At 43.0% G+C, this 18,722-nt stretch overlaps 1 protein-coding gene and 1 pseudogene across 1 annotated transcript in view; both read left to right on the top strand.

Annotated features, from left to right (window-relative positions):
* Nucleotides 1-18,722, top strand: part of LOC146634559 (protein NLRC3-like) — a 188,647-nt gene that overhangs the window by 92,552 nt on the left and 77,373 nt on the right. The gene's annotated exons all lie outside the window — the stretch shown is intronic.
* Nucleotides 1-18,722, top strand: part of LOC146634561 (NACHT, LRR and PYD domains-containing protein 12-like) — a 133,801-nt pseudogene that overhangs the window by 86,260 nt on the left and 28,819 nt on the right.

Genomic DNA, 18,722 nt, shown 5'->3' on the forward strand with positions numbered 1-18,722 from the left:
CTTCAGTCCTTTAAAGATGAAAGCTCCCATTATTCCAGGATCCACATGTTGTTTTTCTGTCTTGTTCCACTCAAAGCTTCACAGTGAATCTCAGTATGTTGTGTTTCTCTGAAGCTCAGTTCACAACCAGCTCCTCTGCATTTTCAACAAGTCTGAGCTCATTAAAATGAATCCAAATGTTTGATTTCTCTTTCTTAATGGGATGTTTCCAAACTCTCCACATGCTCTTACTGTTTCACTCATTATTGGAAGCTCATCATGTGAAAATGTTTCAGCCATAGAAGCTGAAAATATTGGCTCAATAGTTTTGAATGCAGTTCTAAGCAGTGTGCTGGGTTTTTAAAAATACGTGGCTGCTGCCTGATGTTGGGCCCACAGAGGAAGACAACTCACTCACTCTTCTTCACTTCCTTCTTAAACATGTGGAAGGAGAGCAAAGTGCTGCCAGACTCTTATTTCCGACAGGAACAGAAGAAACTACAGCAAACTGTTCCAGTTATTCATCTTCATCACAATCTATTTATTTATTGTGGTGTCTTCAGTCTGAGGGTTTGAAGTTTCCATGTCTGTGTGGTGTGAAGGCTGCTGGTTAAACTGGGACTCACTGTTTAAAGCACTGAGTGCTCATGGAGAGATGCTCCATGAGTCCCAGTACAGACTACAAACATGGTGGAAACTTAGCTTTGATATCCACACACTCTGCACGTCTGTGAGTAACTGTGATGAAGATGTGCAGAGATCTGTGTACAAACAGGAGAAAGACTGTAAAGACTGTGCTTCTTTTTTTTTTTTTTTTTTTTTTTTTGTGTCCCGTTTGGATCTTTAGCCATCAGAATTGTTGTCTTAAGGCCAAGAAAGATGCCAAGCGGATTTATTTTACCAAGTGGATCATCATGGCCTTGCCATATTGGTCCATTTGATTGACCTTTATTATAGTTATGAATTTATTTTATTTTCAGTTGCTACAAACGGGACAGACATGACTGGGGGATAAGACAGGGAGAAAGAATGAAAGAAAGAGAGGGAGAGAAAGAAAACCAAAGGGGAGAAGAGACGGTGAGAAGGGGGGAAGAAAGAAAAAAAAAAAAAAAAAAAAAAAAACAACACATCGATCACCTGTATGGAGAAAAAAAATCAAAAGAGAAAGCAAACAACAAAGAGCAACATAATAAAAACAGCACCATCACAATAAACTAGCTAGCAGTAGACAACAGTAGATACTAAATAATAAACGATATTGTGCAGCACGCAAGATAGACAGCGCACAATGTGCTTTGAGGCAGCAGCCAAGAAAGGTGTAGTCCGCGTCTGTGAACACCCGTGTGTACACCTGTGTGCATACCTGTGTGGATCAGTATGCTTGTATTCCAAAGGTTTCTCCATGTAACGATCTGCTAGGGAATGTGGGGAGCCATAGCCCCGTCCTCCAGGGTATGAAGCAGGTATGGAGGAGATCCAGGCCCCAGAGTACAAGGACCCGAGGAGGACCACCAAAGGGGGGGAACCGTGCCACCCTCCTGGAAAGAGCTGAGTAGAGCCCCAAACGAGAGGTCACCCCGCAGCTACGGAGCAGAGGTCAGAGGGGATTGCAGTGGCGTGCCCGCGGGCTCTGCCAGCAGCCAGCTGTGCCAGAGAGGACCGAGCTTCAGGCCCAGAGGCCAGAGGTCTGAGGGCATCCCACCCCCCGGAAGGAGCCCAGCCGGGCCACAGGCGCCCGGCCCCGCCAATCGGCCACCAGGAGTGAGCCGGTACATACATGAGCGCCCAGCCCCAGACGACAAGGACCACCAACACACCAACGTCTGAGGGCATCAGCCACCGGCAGGGAGTGTGGTGAGGGGAGATAGGCCTCCGTACTTTAGAGGGCCTGAGATGTACCCAGAGAGGTTGAGTCTAAGACCCAACCTGACATATAGACACAGACGAACAGGCACGCGGACACAAACGTGCATTCCCACCCCATATGCACAACCAAATACTCGGCACTCACCCAATGTGTAGACAGACACAAATAGACACTGCACAGACAGTCGCACTCCCCAAACATACTCTATATCCCAGGTCCAGGTACCCCCGCCCTCAGAGGGGCAAGCCGCACCTAGACCCAGGAGATGTAACCCTTCTCTCTGGGGTGGAGGCAAGCGGACCACCTCCTTATCTGCAGTAGCAGGGAGGCACCGCATCCCAGCCCCCCAGTCCTGACGGCTAACAGAACCGGGGTGAGTGAAGACCTCAAACCTCCCTATGCCCGCTCATATGTAGTGTTGCTGTGTGCTGTTCTAAAGTGCATTTAAAACTCAGAAGAGCATGGTACTAGCTTCCTCTCAGAGAGCAGCACGGCTCCTCCCGAAAACCCTTAGTGTCTATATGCATTTAAAATTGAGGGTAGGGCACCAGCGCCAGAGGTGGGTTGGAATACACCGACCATCCTCTGGATGCTGTAAAACGTGCCCACCCCCAAGGCCCTATATGTATGTGTTATGTGAGAGTGTGAGTAATGTGGATGTCTAGGTTGCAGAATAAAATTGAGGCCAGAAGGGGACAGAGGGGGAGTGCCTCCCCTGCACCTTGGTGACATACCTGCACCCCAAGCCCTGCGTGTGTGGGTGGGTGTGGTAGAGCGGGAATAGGGAGGCAGCTGAGGATGGGGAGGGAAGAAAGGGAGGAGCAAGCGGCCCCTCCCTGGGGGCCAGCTCCCCCGCTGACCCCAGTAGGCACCCCCACACTCTGGAATAAGGATATAACAACCTCCCCACCAGTTAGAGAGCCCCCTAGTTGGGCCGATGCACCAGAGGTCCCCTGCACTGGGGCTGAGCCCCCCTGCACCCACCCACCCACTGCTCCGGCGACACAACAGCCAGGACCCAAGCCCCCAAGGCCCGGCCAGCACTCCAGACCGGGGGACAGAGCACTCCCAGACCCCCAAGCCTCCACTCCCGTCCCGGACCCTCCCAGGGGCAGCCAGGCTACCAGGCCAGTAACCAACGTCCGCCAGCACAGCACTTTTCTCCGCTGTACGCAGCCACAAGGAAAACACCATCTAAGAGCCCCCAGAGCTCCTAACCAGGTCATGGCCACATCCCCCAGGTTAGGCCCTCCAGAGAAACGTCCCTAGGGACTCCCCAGACGCCCTAAGGCCGTCCCTACCCCCATATCAACCACAATAGCGAAGGCAGGGCCAAACCATGACCCCCCACCCCCACTAGGTGATGAAGCCGATCAAAGGAGCCCAAACGGATTGATCAAATGTGATGACAGAGGTTGTATCAAGACTAATGTGATCTATTAGATGGTTTTTATATTGGTTAGAATTAAGATTATTTTTATTTTTCCAGTTAATGAGGACCATCTTCTTGGCAATGCATAGGGCCGTAAAAACAACGTGGGCTGTGTTTATTTCTGCAGTGACCTCATCCAAGTTGCCCAGCAAGCATACTAAAGGGGAGGCTGGAATGTTACATTTCAGACACTTTGATAAGTCTTCACATATCTCACGCCAGAATTTCTGAACTGGTGGACAGAACCAAAGTGTGTGGATGTAATTGTCCGGTGTATTTGCTGTGCAGTGTGAGCAGTTGTTGGAAGGCGTATAGCCCATCTTGAACATCCTATGACCAGTATAGTGCACTCTGTGTAATATTTTGTATTGTATTAATTGCAAACTGGGATTTCTGATCCATTGAAAGGCTTTTAAGCAAATCTGAGACCAAAGGTTTGGGTCTAAGTTGATTGATAAATCTGCTTCCCATTTTGCAATAGGAAGGGATATCGATTCATCTATTTTAGAAAGTGTTCTGTATATTTTAGACAATAATTTGGGGGGTTTTAGACTAAAAAATTGTACCACACTTGGTGGTGTTTGTAATTCAGCTTCACTGGGATTAAATTTCTTTTTTACTATGGATTTAATTTGTTGATATTCCAAAAATTGTTTCTTGTTGATCCCATATTGTGTAACTAGTCTGTCAAATGAAATAAAGTCTGTTCCTTCCAACATATGTTCCAAGTATTTAATTCCTTTGCAACTCCAATCTGGAAAGTTTATCATATTATTGTTTTGTAATATGTCCGGATTGTTCCAGATAGGAGTACGTTTGCATGGGATTAATGAAGACTCTGTCATTTTTAGAAACTCCCACCATGCTGTCAGAGAAGAGCTAATATTGATGCTTTTAAAGCATTCATGTCATTTGATGTTTCAGCTGATAAATGGTAGGTCTGAAATTTCTAGGTTATTACATAGTGCCTGTTCTATCCAAGGTTCATCTAAGAGGGTGTTATTAAACCATCTTAAAATACTATTAGGAAAGCGTGTTTAGGAAAGCAACTAATTGCTGCTGCTAGTGGCTCAATAAAAATTGCAAACAGTGAAGGGGAGAGTGGGCATCCCTGTCTGGTGCCCCTCAGAAGAGAGAAGCTGGGGGATGTTTGGTCATTTGTTCTGACACAAGCTGTTGGGGAGTTATATAATATTTTTAACCAGTTTATGAAAGAGGGTCCAAAACCAAATTTATGTAAAGTTGCAAATAGAAATTTCCAGTTAACTCTGTCAAATGCTTTTTCTGCATCTAAAGAAAATATTATGGTTTCAATGTTTTTACTGCACGAGTAGTCTATTAAATTAAGTAATCTAAGTGTATTTGTTGACGAGTGCCTACCTTTTATAAAACCAGTTTGGTCAGGATGAATTAAAAGGGGGGTTATTTTCTCTAGTCTCTTTGAGAGAGCTTTGCAGATTATTTTAAGGTCTACATTAATAAGGGATATTGGACGATAGCTTGAAGGAAATACAGGGTCTTTGCCTGGTTTTTGTAAGAGACTGATATTTGCAGAGTTCATATTTGGTGGTAGTCTACCATTTTCTTTGATTTCCTGCAACATCCTGTGAAAAACTGGTGCCAGAATTGTCCAGAATTCTTTGTAAAAATCTGTTGGAAAACCGTCTGGACCTGGAGACTTATTATTGGGCATACTTATCAGAACTTCCTGGAGTTCACCTGGCGTCAGTGGCGAATCCAGTGCCATTGCTTGGGTGTCTAATAATTTTGGAAGAGTTATGTCACTGTGCTTCTAACAGCCTCTGTTAACATATGTGAGGCTGTTTGTTGTTGTTGCCATGGAGCTTTTCACTGTTTGGGTCTGCGTCAGCAGGTCATGTGATCAGGTTTTTTTTGTGAAAGCTCGACGATGGTTCAGTGTCTGGGTTTGTTTGCATTCATCAATAAATATCTAAATAAATAAAAGACTCCATGTTTTTTCTTTCATCATGTGACCTCTGCTCATCCATCTCTGTGTGTATCAGGATACATTTAGTTCATAATACACAGAAAAATCTGAGTTATTACGTGTAATAAATGTGAAAGTAAAGATTCCTTCAGTGATAACCAGGCAGGACTGAAACACATACAAGCTGTCACCACGGTAACAGCACCATCCATCCACAGGTGAGGGGAGGAGCAAAAAGAGCATTTCATAGCAGAGAAAACTGTGGTGTATATTGAGGTGGAGGGTGTGGTCTATGGCTCAGGTGTAGAGTGAGGGTGGGGTGCACCACAGCAGCATGCTGGGACTGCTGAGGGTGGAGGAGGGAGTGATGATGACATCAGAGCTGCAGCAAAGCAGTCAGCAGCACAGAGACCAGTGAACACACAGTCTCTTCATCTTTGCATAAATACAATACTGTATATAGCACAATATTGAATGACAGAGACACGCTGTGGGAGCTTCCACAGATACACTGACGTCAGTATCCAGAGTCCTCCTGCTGCTCCCCCCTCAGAGCCCTGTGATCAGCACCAACACATTCAGTTAGATGACAGAGTCCAGCTGCAGCTAGAATCAGCTCCCCTCTGTGAACAACAGCACAGCCTCAGTGTTTCACACTCAGTGAAAGGAGGAAACAGCAGAAGAACACCATGTGTGCTATGTTTCCCAGGACAGACGACAAACTGCACAAATACAGAGCAGCACGTGGAAGGACCTGGAGCTGCATTTAAAGAGAAAAGACAGCGTGATGTCCTGTATGGACAGGTGGAAGGAACTAAGTCCTCAGCTGAAACACTCGTGTTTGTCCACAGACAGGAAACACAGCAGGAAACTTTCTCACAGAAGTGCAGCTCATGGATAACACACTTCCTGTCAGTCAGAATGAGGCTGGAGCCAAACACAGAAAGGTGTTTTTGTCCAGATGAGCCCAGAGAAGAAACACGAGTGTTCACAGACATCAGAAGCTCAGAGAGGTGAAACATGAGGTTGGAGTCCTTGTCAGCATTCAGAAGAGCTGCTGTGAAACCCTGAGTACTCATGACAGACTCTGATGGCACAAACACATCATGATTCAAGCAGAAAGACAAACATGGAGCTCCTGATCCTCCTGCATGAGAACAAGCTGACATGAGCGCTGTGTCTGAGAGTGTCTCCCTGTCACAGTGACAATAACACAGCTGCTGCTCACAGTCATTAAACTGACCTGAGGTCAGCTGCTAGGACGTCTCTCTGCTCCTTACATATGAACCATGTGACCTCACATCAGTGCTGTGGATGACTGTAGTCATAGAAGAGTAGAGCTGTAGCAGGTGGTGTGAGGAGGAGGAGGAGGTGGTGTATTCTAGTTAACGCAGTACTGAAACACTCCAGCAGAGGGCGCTGTTAAGTCTTTATTGTAATACAGTTACTGTGTGCAGTTATACTTCATACATAATCTGCACTTATTTCAATCATGCTGTCAGTCAATGATTGTTTACTGACATATTCTGGTGACAGGGTCACCAACCACTGGCTTCTGCTGTTCAGCATTAACTTTATTTACACGCACAGTTGTTGTTCTAACACACAGCTGCAGCTCTCCTGCTACCAGCTCTGCACACCAACAACAACACGACAGGACCCAGTTCAGTCTTTGCGGATGACCTGCAGGTGCATTTGCCTACCCTGCAGCTGCACCGTCGACCACGCCTCGCCACAGATACACTGGTAATTTTCTGGGGTTTTTTGTAGGGCTTTTCTTTGTTATGAGTGTATTTTAGCAAATAGAGACCTTGGATTATTTTTTGTCATCGAATGACAGCCCATCGGTGGGGTACTACACGAGTAACGACAAGGAGTTAGGAGGAACATTGTGTCAATGCTCCTTTGTTAACAACTGGACAATAAAGTCCCACCCCCCAAAAATCAGGCCTCTAATAAATCTTCCATAAAGTTGTATTTTAATACAAACTTATAACACATGACACCAAATATAATTACTCTATACAGATACACGTTTGAAGGATAATAAATCCAGGCAATACAAGTTCCCCTCACTGGGTCGGCATGTTATGTGTGACTGTAAATAAAGTGTGATACTCTAATTGAGAGGTGGAATTGTTTAATTTGAGGTGATATTCTAACAATTTCATGATCTGAGAATATAGTCTCCTTTTGGAAAAGGATAAAAACAAAAATGATAAATTACTATTCTGTTGATACAGACAGAGAGACGTGTTCTTTGAAATTGGTTCTTTCTCCTGTTTTTAGATTAATTCCTAAAGTTTACAGCACAGCCGACTTAGTTAGAGTCAGAACACATTCAACGAGAAACCAAGTAAACTGAGCCATACTGTTTTAAATTCCTAACCATAACCCAACTGTAACTCTGACCCCAAAACAAAATTTTGAGTCTCAAAAATGTCCCCATAAGGGCTGTTGGTCCCCACAGAGATATGTAAACATGTGTACACACACACACACACACACACACACACACACACACACACACACACACAAGAAGCAGGAGGGAGGCAGATGAGTAACAGAACAGCTGCTATAAATGAGAAATTTGAGAGAGGCATTCGTTGAAGATGTCACACCATAAAACTCTAGATCTGCTATTCAGAATGTCTTTCTTAGTGTCTTATGCTTGTTCACAGCATGAGGTGAGAGCTTCAGAGCTTTTGGTTGATAGTGTGACTGATTTAAATTCTGTGCCACACAGACATTACTTATCCACACAGGGAAAAGCAGGTGGTGGGTCACATTTGCACAGGATTATGTTGTAATCACTTCAAATTCATCCACAGAAATTTGTATTTTAAAGCATGAATTCTGGTAACTTTGTCTGAAATATAGCCGGCTGTGTGCTTCAACAAAAAGTAGATTTTATTAGTGTTACTGCATGTTATGTTAAGGCACACCAGTGTTTTTCATCAAAATCCCTTCTCAAAGCATAACAAATGCATATTTTTCTGCAGTCAACCTCACCTGATACTTGTCACAGCCATATTGTGTTAATCAGTTCTCTTCTTTAATGTGTCATTATCACCTTTGTCCACCATGTTTCTGCAGAGTTAGTCAGTTTCTCCTCCAAGACTCTGACAAAAATGACACATCTTCTTTGGATGAACTTTGGACTTTGTGTTTTAAAACACTTATTCTGCAAAAAGTAAAACAAAAATCTTCATTTTGTGTTCAGCTTCTTAGAAACACACAGACATCCCACTGTCAGGCCAATAACAGTCATGTGATGACGGCTGTGTGCAGGCAGGAAAAGAACCCAAATGCAGACTCAACTGAGGCGGGAGCGAAAGTCAAAAAGCAGCTTTATTGCTGAACAGAAAAACCATACAAAACCTAAACTGGGCAAAATCTAACAAAAACACACAGGACCAGACACACAACATGAGGGGCATCCCAACACTGACACAGAGAAACACAGGGCTAAAATACACTGTGGAATAAAGAGGGAATGAGACACAGCTGGGAGAAATCAGACACGACAAGACCAAGGGGAGCAAAACTCAGTACATTCACAAAGGACACAGACCTTCAAAGTAAAACAGGAAATGTAACACTGAGACATGGACTTGACTAGGGGAAACAGCTGACAGGGGAGACAGAGCAAAAAAGAAACACAGAGACCAAACATGAGGGAGGCAGAGAGAACACTAAACAAACAGATTTAATGAAAAAGATAATTCCACAACAACACCTACAGTAGCAGGTGAAAGTCCCCACACAGCAGTGATGTGTGTGATGTCAGAGAGTCAGCACTAACTAGCCATTAGAAGAAAGCACACACAAACACACACACACACAGTCATGTTTTTATATTTTACTGAGGACATAATGCTTTCCCGAGCCACTTCCCTTAACTATAACCATCAAAAATGAATGCCTAACTCTAACCCTGACACCAAAACCAAAATGCCTTCAAACTCCATTTTTATCCCCATGAGCGCTCTTGTTCCCCACAGAGATATGTAAACATGTACACACACAACCCCGTTCAGTTATCTTAGGGAGGACCCTCATTGACATAATGGTTTCCCTAGCCCCTTACCCTAACCCTAACCATTAAAAATGAATGCCTAACCCTAACCCTGACCCTAAACCTAACCATAACCTAATTGTAACCCTGACACTAAAACCACATTTATAAATGCCTTCAAAAATCTGAGGACCGGGTTGTGTGTCCTCACAAATGACTGCTGGTTCTCACAAGTACAGTAGAATGCAGATTTCGGTCCTCACAAAGATAGCTAGAGAGGAACACACACACACACACACATACATACATACACACACACACACACACACACACACACACACACACACACACACACCAAGAAGCAGGAGGAGGCAGATGAGTAAGAGAACAGCTGTTACAAAGACAAAAGCTGCAAAGGTGAGAAAATGAGAGCGAGAAAGTAAAATGTTGCTAACAGAGCTTCATTATGTTGTCTTGTAACCTTCCAGTTAGTATCAGCTGTGGGAGTTTGTGCAGCTAATGAGACACACATCACGTGTTAGTGTAGTAAAGGTGTTTTTGTGGTTGTGTTGAATGTGTGAGCTCAGTGTGATCAAACTCAGCATCAGTGAATCTGAACAGTGAAATTGAGTCAGTGGTTTGAAGCTGTCATTAATAAACAGGCTGAATATCCAGTTTCACTATGAAACATGGTTTGGTGTGTTGACTGTTCAGGAATAAAGTGAAAGGATCAGTGTTGTGTTCAGGGAACGTTTGATAAAATCAGACACATTATTATCAGAGACATGACGGCTGCTGGCAGAAGGACTTTAATCAAAGTGACGTCCTCTTTCTGAGTCCAACACAGAGCTGAATGTGTTGCTTTCACTTCTTTATTCAGTCGTTCAGGTTTGAACGCTCTCAGCAGGTGTTTCTAACGCTGACCTGGATGACTGAGAACCTTCACGTCGACCATAATATCCTGGCATGCAGTATGTTACAGGTCCTGCCAACCTCACTCACAGCCATTCAGGGTGCTCACCAGCCCCTGTGCTGGCCTCACTGGCTGCCTGTGTCTTTTACTTCATTTTAAATTTCTTATGTTTGTTTTTAAATGCTTTCACAATCTGTGTAAACGTTATAAAAATGCATTTTTGGGTCCACGTACACGTACTAGCCTCCGGGCTCCAAGAGCTGCAGAGAGGCGTGTAGGCTTTCAACTCTTCTTCACCGTCACAACTTTGCTTGTAAGCAACAAAGGAGCACAGAAGATGCAACGCTGCTGTCAGTTAATACAGCTACACATCACTGACAACAAACAGATGCTCAGGCAAGAAGTTTATTTGTTGATTTGACTTTAAAACAATGAGGACACACATTTTATTGCAGTGATTAATTATTCACTGGATCAGAGACTTTCTTACTGATCGTCCACAGAAAGTTTGTATGCAAAAACACCTCTGTGTGTTGGAACAGGAAGTGATACCACAGAGAGAGCCAACACCAAGTGACAGTGCCATCCACTTTGTCCATGTGCTCTGGTGAAATACTGACCCAATGAGGTCCTTGCCAGTGCGGTCAGACTGGACTTCCATTCATCAGCTGACTCTCCACGCAGGATGCCCCTCCCCCTTGAATGCCCGGTGTTAAGAAATCAGTTTTACCCCGGTTCTTTTATTCGTCGAGGCATCCAGAGACGGCACCGGAACTCAGTAGTCATTTCAAAAAACCTTTATTCATCTTTACTCATCTTCATTTATCTTTACTCTTCTTCATTTATCCTCATTTAAGCATGCATCTTCTAGAAGGGAAGACGAGGCCGGTGTGTCCCTTTGCAAATCTTCACCCCTTTGTCTGTGAAACACAGTTTTGTAGGGGCGACCCCATCATAAAACCCCCACGGTGTGCTGCAAACTCTGTCTGTGTCTATGTGCACGAGCACATTAATGCCTACATGTGCGCGTTCCCACGTGTCTATGTGAGTGCTTGTGTGTGACTGTGTACGCATACCTGTGTGTATGTGTGAGTGCACATGAGTGAGTGTGCGTGTGGATGTGTGTGCGTGACAGTTAAAACACTGTGGGTGTAGGTGACTCCCTAGGTCATAAAACCCATGTCCCTTCCAGACCACAGTTATCCAGTTACAAATGTTGAGACCCCCACCCAAACATTCTCTGGGGAATTTCCACTCAGCATTAACTCCTCTCTGTTTTACTTTCACAGTTCAAGTGGGGGAGGGGTCTCCTACAATCTACTCCTAAGTTCACGACACAGTGAGGCCTTTATTACATTGAGGGCAGTGTCAGTATCTCTACAATAGTTCTACATTCTATGTTAACACATTTCTAAACTCTAAAATAAGCTAAACATTCCTACAAATCCCCCTTTTTATCTGCCCTATTGCAGATAAAACTAAACTAAATCTCTAACCATAATGTTTTCATACTGTGACTCCCCATTTCCCAAAAGTGGCATCATGGTGTCGGCCTTTGTATCAGATTCTCCCACAGCACGATTGATGAGTCTTACGAACAAGGCTCTGATACAAGGCACACAACAACACCCACATGTCACTAATACTGCAATAAAACAGACAAAGAAACCATAATTGACATAATGAACCCTTTCCATTGCCCAAAGACAGAGGTCATCCACGCTTCCAGCGGGTCATCTAATCCCGAATGCTCCTACATTGCGGTGGACGTCTTTAGGCCTTCCAGAACTCGGGTCACAGAGCCGTCGGGAACTGTGTTATTTGGAATGAAAGTACAATACATATCCCCAAACATCGCGCAAACGCCCCCTTTTTCTCCCAACAACATATCTAACGCCATCTGATTTTGTACTGCCATTAAAGATGTTGGACCCAACTGTTCAGCAAGCACTTGCATTTAATGACAGCACAAAGATCAAATGTATACGAGATTGTGGACCCTTTAACGTAGTCCAACTCTATACCGCCATAATAATCAAAACACTCATCTGATTTACCTGTTTCACTACGTTTGGTTCGCTTCACCGTGGCCTGTGATGGTGGAGTCGCTGGAATGGATTCAGGTCTGTCTCTGGGCAATTCACTTATAAGAAAATCACAGTTACAATAACCACAGTCACACCTAACACTACCGTTTCTCTCCAATTCCCCCTCAACCAGCCTAGAGAAGTTGACATGATTTAAATGTAGATAAAAGGCTCGTCTGTTTACATCTCTCCCTCACAGAAGGCTTCTCTGCAGAGCATCAAATCTGCATGGCAAAGTGACACACTTTAGGTGATCTTCATCCTTGGGAAAAGTGGTGTCAACTATTTCCCAGTCTCCTAGTATTTGTGCCTCACACAGAATCACAATTCCATCGCTGGACTTCCTCTGCGCTGTCACTTTTAGAGCTTGGCACGCTCTCTCCATCCCTCAGGTTCTCATGTTCCAACGCTGCTGAAGATTTAAGGCAGAGCACGTCGTACAGCTTAGTTGTCTTCCTCAGCGTCAACATTGAATCTTTCATTTTATTTAAAATCTTGCTGTGGGAAGTCTCCTCTTGATCTCCTGGAAGCTCAGTAGCACAGCTCTCTGTGTGATATCTGCTGTGCTGAAGATGATCTCTGATCCTCCTAAAGCCTCTCTCCTGGCCTCAGCTCCCATCTTGTGGACGATCCTCTCAGCCACTCCTTCTCGTCATGGCACCTCACGACATCTACAGATTAAAAAATAACACTCCTCTTGCCACGTGGCTTTCGCCATGTGTCAACTCCCCAATGAGACATGTACAAGAATGTTGCACATTCTCTCTAAAACAATCTCCAGGGTTTCCCACTTGGAGCAGCCATACTCCAACCTGTAACCCTGTGTAAAACATTAATCAGCAGTCACATGTTAAGCTTGTTTAACTCCCAGCTACACCTGGAGCCTGTATCCTGGAAGACAAATCTGTTAAATCAAACTTCACATTTGCAACCAACTATAGATCATAAGAGTGATAAAGTACTCAGCATAACAGACAAGTATCATGTGCAGGTTTTCTCCAATCATTAAATCACTATTATTACCATAATTTTGTCCCAAATCATGAATCATCCCAATTTATTCCACAATTTAATCTGTGATCACATCATCAAATCACATGAAGAACTGTAATGCTGTAGAAAAGAGAATGCAAATGTTAGCGCTGCGCAGGTGTGTACACACTTTCTCACAGTAAGTTCTGTGAGCAACATACCCCTTACGACAGTGACGTAAGCGAGTGCGCCGTTAGTGACAACAGCTGTGTGCAGATCAACAATGGATCACATATCGATTGTGGGAGAGAGTATGAGCGTGCAGCGTTTAAAGCGTGGAAGTACTGACCTTACTTTAAGTTTGATTCCATAAAAAGTGACAAAAACATTAGCATCCATCGTGCGTGGGAAGAAAACTTCTTTTTACCCCTAAACTTCCAAGCAAGCACCGAGTGCGCAACGACGTAATGGGAAATTCACAGAGAAACTCGCGGATTCTTCAACTGACCGCGGCACACCTGCACCAGGGTAAACCTCCGCCTACCGCAGTCCTGCTTTACAGGTGAAAATAGAGCAACAGGACCGCTGAGTCTTTGACTTTATTTATTTTCTGCTGTGTTTTACTTGCATCTATTTGAAAGAGTGAGTGTAAACACAAAAAAACATTTTATTTTATGTGCTGGAATGTGTAGAAAATAGGTTTAAATGTTAAACTAATTTATTGAAGTCAGAGAATGTTGCATATAATTAAATTTTTGCTTGATGCATAAAGTTAAAAGATTAAAACTGATAAAACAAGTTAAAAAAAAGAGACTTTTCCATTTGATTATATTTTGTAAGATGGATTATGTAGAAAAAGTAGAATTGGGCTGAAAGATCTATCGCTTTATCACCTATTCAGGTTGTAAATCGTGTTTTTAAAAAGTAACTAAGTAACTAATTAATTAATTACTTTTGAAAATAAGTAATCAGTAAAGTAACAGGATTACTTTTTTGGGGAAGTAATCAGTAATTAGTTACTGATTACTTTTTTCAAGTAACTTGACCAACACTGGCTCTGACATTACTGTGTCTCTGTGGCAGGAACAACAGGCTCCGTCAGTGGAGGCAAAAATAATCAGACTTTGGTTTTTCAAAGGAAACAACTTTATGTCTGAAGTTCCCGCACGCTCATTGGATAACGATGTGTCAATCTCGAGCTATTAGCCAATGAGCGTGCGGATTCACAGAAAGACCCGCCTTTATCACGGGACTTTAAAAACTACAATGGCGACAGAAACTCCGTGAGTGGAGTTCAGGGTGACGTTATGAAACTGTGACGTTTGAGCCACTTCCTGTTCTCAGTCCCAGCGTCCTGATCACCGAGGTTTCTGTTGCTCTGATATCTGATATTGATTATATTGGTAAACAGGCTGTAGCATAAACATCAAACACAGCTGAAGCAGTTTTTGGATGGTTGGCTTCAAATGATCCGTCGGTTTGAAAAGTAAAAACAATTGTGTGTGTGTGCCTTCCTGTGTGTGTCCTTGTGTCAGTGGAACTGAATCAGTGTGTTAGAGAAAGTGCTCCTCTGCTGTGCCGTATTAAACCCGATTCTTTGATCCCCATGATAGAACAGAGAAAACCCGACTCAGAGTGGTCAAAATATTTATAGTTCTTTATTCAATCATCTTCCGGAAGAGAGAGCCCTGCACAGCCCAAAGCCAGTTGCAGGATCTCTAACATTAGAAGCTAAAAATGTGTCTCATATAGGTGTTATTTTGGTACTTTACACATCACATAGTTTCAACAACTTCTTATATGTTACTAGTTCCTCTTTTTCTGTCTGGCTTCCTGTATAATATTAATATGCTTGTATATTTCTACACTAACTTCCTGTTTTTCAGTCTGGCTGAGCACTTAGTTTGTGAGTCAAAAGTGGCCTTGCTTTACAAACCTTCATTATTAAAGTACATAAAACAATAGAATCAGAAAATAAGCACTAAGAATATATTAATTACATGACAGTTCTCCCCCTTTTCCTTTTTCCTAAGAAACACGACATAATTCCTAATTTATCCCATTAAGTTTACTCGCATGTTAAAAGGCTAAAATATAACAAAAGAGATTATGCTAAACAAAATGAAACCTTTCAATTGTCCAACCCTATCTGTCCCCTCAACGGGTTGTATGTTTTCAATGTTTCCTTATTATTCCGTCATAATTACTTCTATCCACAACAAATAAATCAAGCTCTAAGACAGCACCTGTGAAATGTCCTAAATCTACTTCCTACACCCCCTTTTTTTTTACCCAGAATCCCAATTTAAACCCACTTCTGACTTCCCTCAGTGCTCACTGTAAACTCCAAACAGATACAATTAGCTTTTTTGGTAAAAGGTCCTAGATTATTTTGTCAATCTTTGGAAACATCCTCTATAGAGTTTCATTTTTAAAACTTAGTCCTGGTTTCTTCATCCCCTTTAACCCTTTACAGCCGATCGGAGCGGGCACGCTATGTTTTGCGTAACTATTTTTAAATCCCGGTAGCACTGCAACCACGTAAGCTAGCGCAAAAATATTTTTTGCATATGAAACCGGAGGAGTTGTACTTACATCTTATGCCATCAGCTTGTCCTAGGTCACGGTTTCCTTCCACATAAAGCTTTGCAAAAACTGCATAAAAAGTGCTTGCAGGAACAAAAACATAATATTCCAGAAACACGCATTGCCAATCCGATCAGCTGTTCATAACACTTCCTACGTTGGAATAGACGTCAGCGCGAACTTTTGCATTTCCGCCATTACCTGCCTGAAACCGGAAGTGACGTCATTTTCGCGGAAATGTAGTCTTTTTTTTACTATCAGGGCCTCAGGGCCTATACTCGTCTTTTTAAAAGTTATCTTTGACTTTATGACTTTCTGTGTCGTTTCTGGGATGCTTACGACTCATATTGCACTGCTGGAAATAGTTTATTTTGACGCATATGCTGCTTTTTTGCAAATTTGCAGTATAATATTTATTTTCGTTTTTCCTGCAGTGTATAAAAATTGGTGTATTTCAAAAATAAAACTATGAAGACACTCAAAATAAATTTCCTGTGGTGGGAAACTATTTTGTGCAACTTTTTTGTATTTACAGTTTTGAGGGATAAGCCTCTTAAATTTCTCTAACTACAAATATAGTGTTAAAAAAAGCAAAAACGATTTTCAATTTTTTTGTAGTTTATTGCACTTTTTTGCAATTTATGTAATTACTATGCACTTAATGAATACATATTATTAAAATCTGGGCTATAATGGTTGTATTGATGTATAGCAACTTGAAATGCTCCCAAAAATGGCACCACAGCAGGTAAAAATATAATATAAGCTCTGGTGGACTTGGTTCTATGGTAGGTCTTAAAGGGTTAACGGGTAGCGCATATCTGGCCTGAACACTGTGTTTGGACAATTTACATAACATAGAAATCGTACAAACTATTTAATCTAAACAACAAATTTTCTGAAACCTGGCGATTCTCTGTGCTCTGTCCTTCTTTTGAGTCCCCCTTTCTGATGGTTGGCTTCTAGATTCTCACCAACCCCTCCGTGGTTTCGTTCCGGTCCTGAAATCTTCTCCTGTAAAGGATAGAAAACAAAACGCCTCTCTCTGCTACACCTCAATAATCTACTGTGTTCATCTATTGTTCCCTTAATTATTCAAAGTTGGTTCAAAATATCATGTTCTGGGCTCTATCCTTTATATTAACTTTACTTAATCTTTACTTAATCTCAATGTTCTTTATGTGTGTGAGCAACACTTTTAATTTTATTAAACAGACCCAGGGTCAGATATACACCATCACCATATCAGCATAAATCTCCGCTAGAAAGCACACTCCAAAATGTTTGTCTATCAGAGTTTACGCCCCTTTTTGCTTCACGCAGATACATAACATGCAAAAGTTACAGCTAATGACAGTTAGACAAGTTTCCATTATCGGCAACATTTTGTTTCAACCGTCTCACCCCCACACGTTTCCTGTTGACTTATTCATGGCATACTTATCTTTAATAACTAATAACAGGATAACTAATCTTTATCCTGATTTGGAGGTTCTGGCAGTCTCGTGCAGACCTTTTTACATCCCGAGGGAGTTTACAGTAGTTATTGTGATGGCTGTTTATATACCGCCGGATGCTAACGTTAGCACGGCTCTCAGCCTCTTGCTCAACACCATAAACAAACAACAGCTTGCCCACCCTGATGGAGTTTTTATTGTCGCCGGCGACTTTAACAAAGCGTGCCTAAAGACTGTGCTCCCTAAATTTGTCCAGTTTGTGGACTTTGCTACGAGAGGAGAACACACTTTGGACCATGTCTATTCAAACATCAGGCATGCTTTCAGAGCGACACCCCTCCCCCACCTGGCTGGATCTGACCACCTCTGCATGTCCCTCACCCCCACCTACACCCCCCTGCTGAGAAAAACAAAGCCCCAGACAAAGACAATAAAAACCTGGCCTGAAGGAGCCCTTTCTCAACTGCAGGACTGCTTCTCAACAACTGTATGGGATTTATTCTCCAGCCACAACCTCCAGGAGTACACGGACACTGTACTCTCGTACATCAGGAACTGTGTTGACAATGTCACCGTCAACAAAAGGGTCAGGGTGTTTCCAAATCCAAAACCCTGGATGAATAGCGAAGTGCAATCCCTCCTAAAAAGCCGCAACACTGCCTTCAAGTCAGGGGACAGGGCTGCGTATAAGGCGGCCAGGGCAGACCTGAGTAGAGGCATCAGGAAAGCTAAGAACAACCTGGAGGAGAGGCTGCTGGTGACATTTTACAGAGCCACCATAGAGAGCATCCTAACGTACGGCATAACAACATGGTATGCAGGGTGCTCAGCTGCGGACAGGAAAGTACTGCAGAGGGTCATCAACACAGCCCAGAAGATCACTGGCTGCTCTCTGCCAAGCCTGGAGGTCACTGCAAACTCTCGGTACCTCAGCAGAGCTGGCAATATCATCAAGGCCTACTCTCACCCCAGCAATCAACTGTTTGAACTATTACCGTCAAGCCGACGGTACAGGTCACAAAAAACCAGGACAAACACCTTCTGCATCACTAGTTGCTAAGCAAAGACAAAGCAAAATATGTTCCACCTTTACCCTAGAAAATAAATCTATGTGATGTTTGTGTATGTAAGCATGTTATGCATTCATTCACTACACTCCACGTCATCCCTGCAATATATCAGTTCAGACAGTCACGCTGAACGAAGCTTTTGACCTTCTTAGGGCTGAGTGCTTAACAACTCTTTATGAGCACACGTTGCAATATGTATAAGAAAATGATTATAACTGCTTATTCTAATAAAAAGAGATCAAAGAGAAAACAAACATTTTCAATCAGTTAAGCTTAAGAATATAAGCAATTACTCATGGTTCAGTTTTACCGTAGCTAAATGATCAAACACCCAGAAAGTCATAAAATGATCATAAAGCCCCTTATTTCAAATTAAACCCAAAATCCCCCCTT

This window comes from Diplotaxodon limnothrissa, linkage group LG3 (genome assembly GCF_057381915.1).
Source record: "Diplotaxodon limnothrissa isolate DT_005_m linkage group LG3, D_limnothrissa_male_GT1.1, whole genome shotgun sequence".
NCBI classification, from domain to species: Eukaryota; Metazoa; Chordata; class Actinopteri; order Cichliformes; family Cichlidae; genus Diplotaxodon; species Diplotaxodon limnothrissa.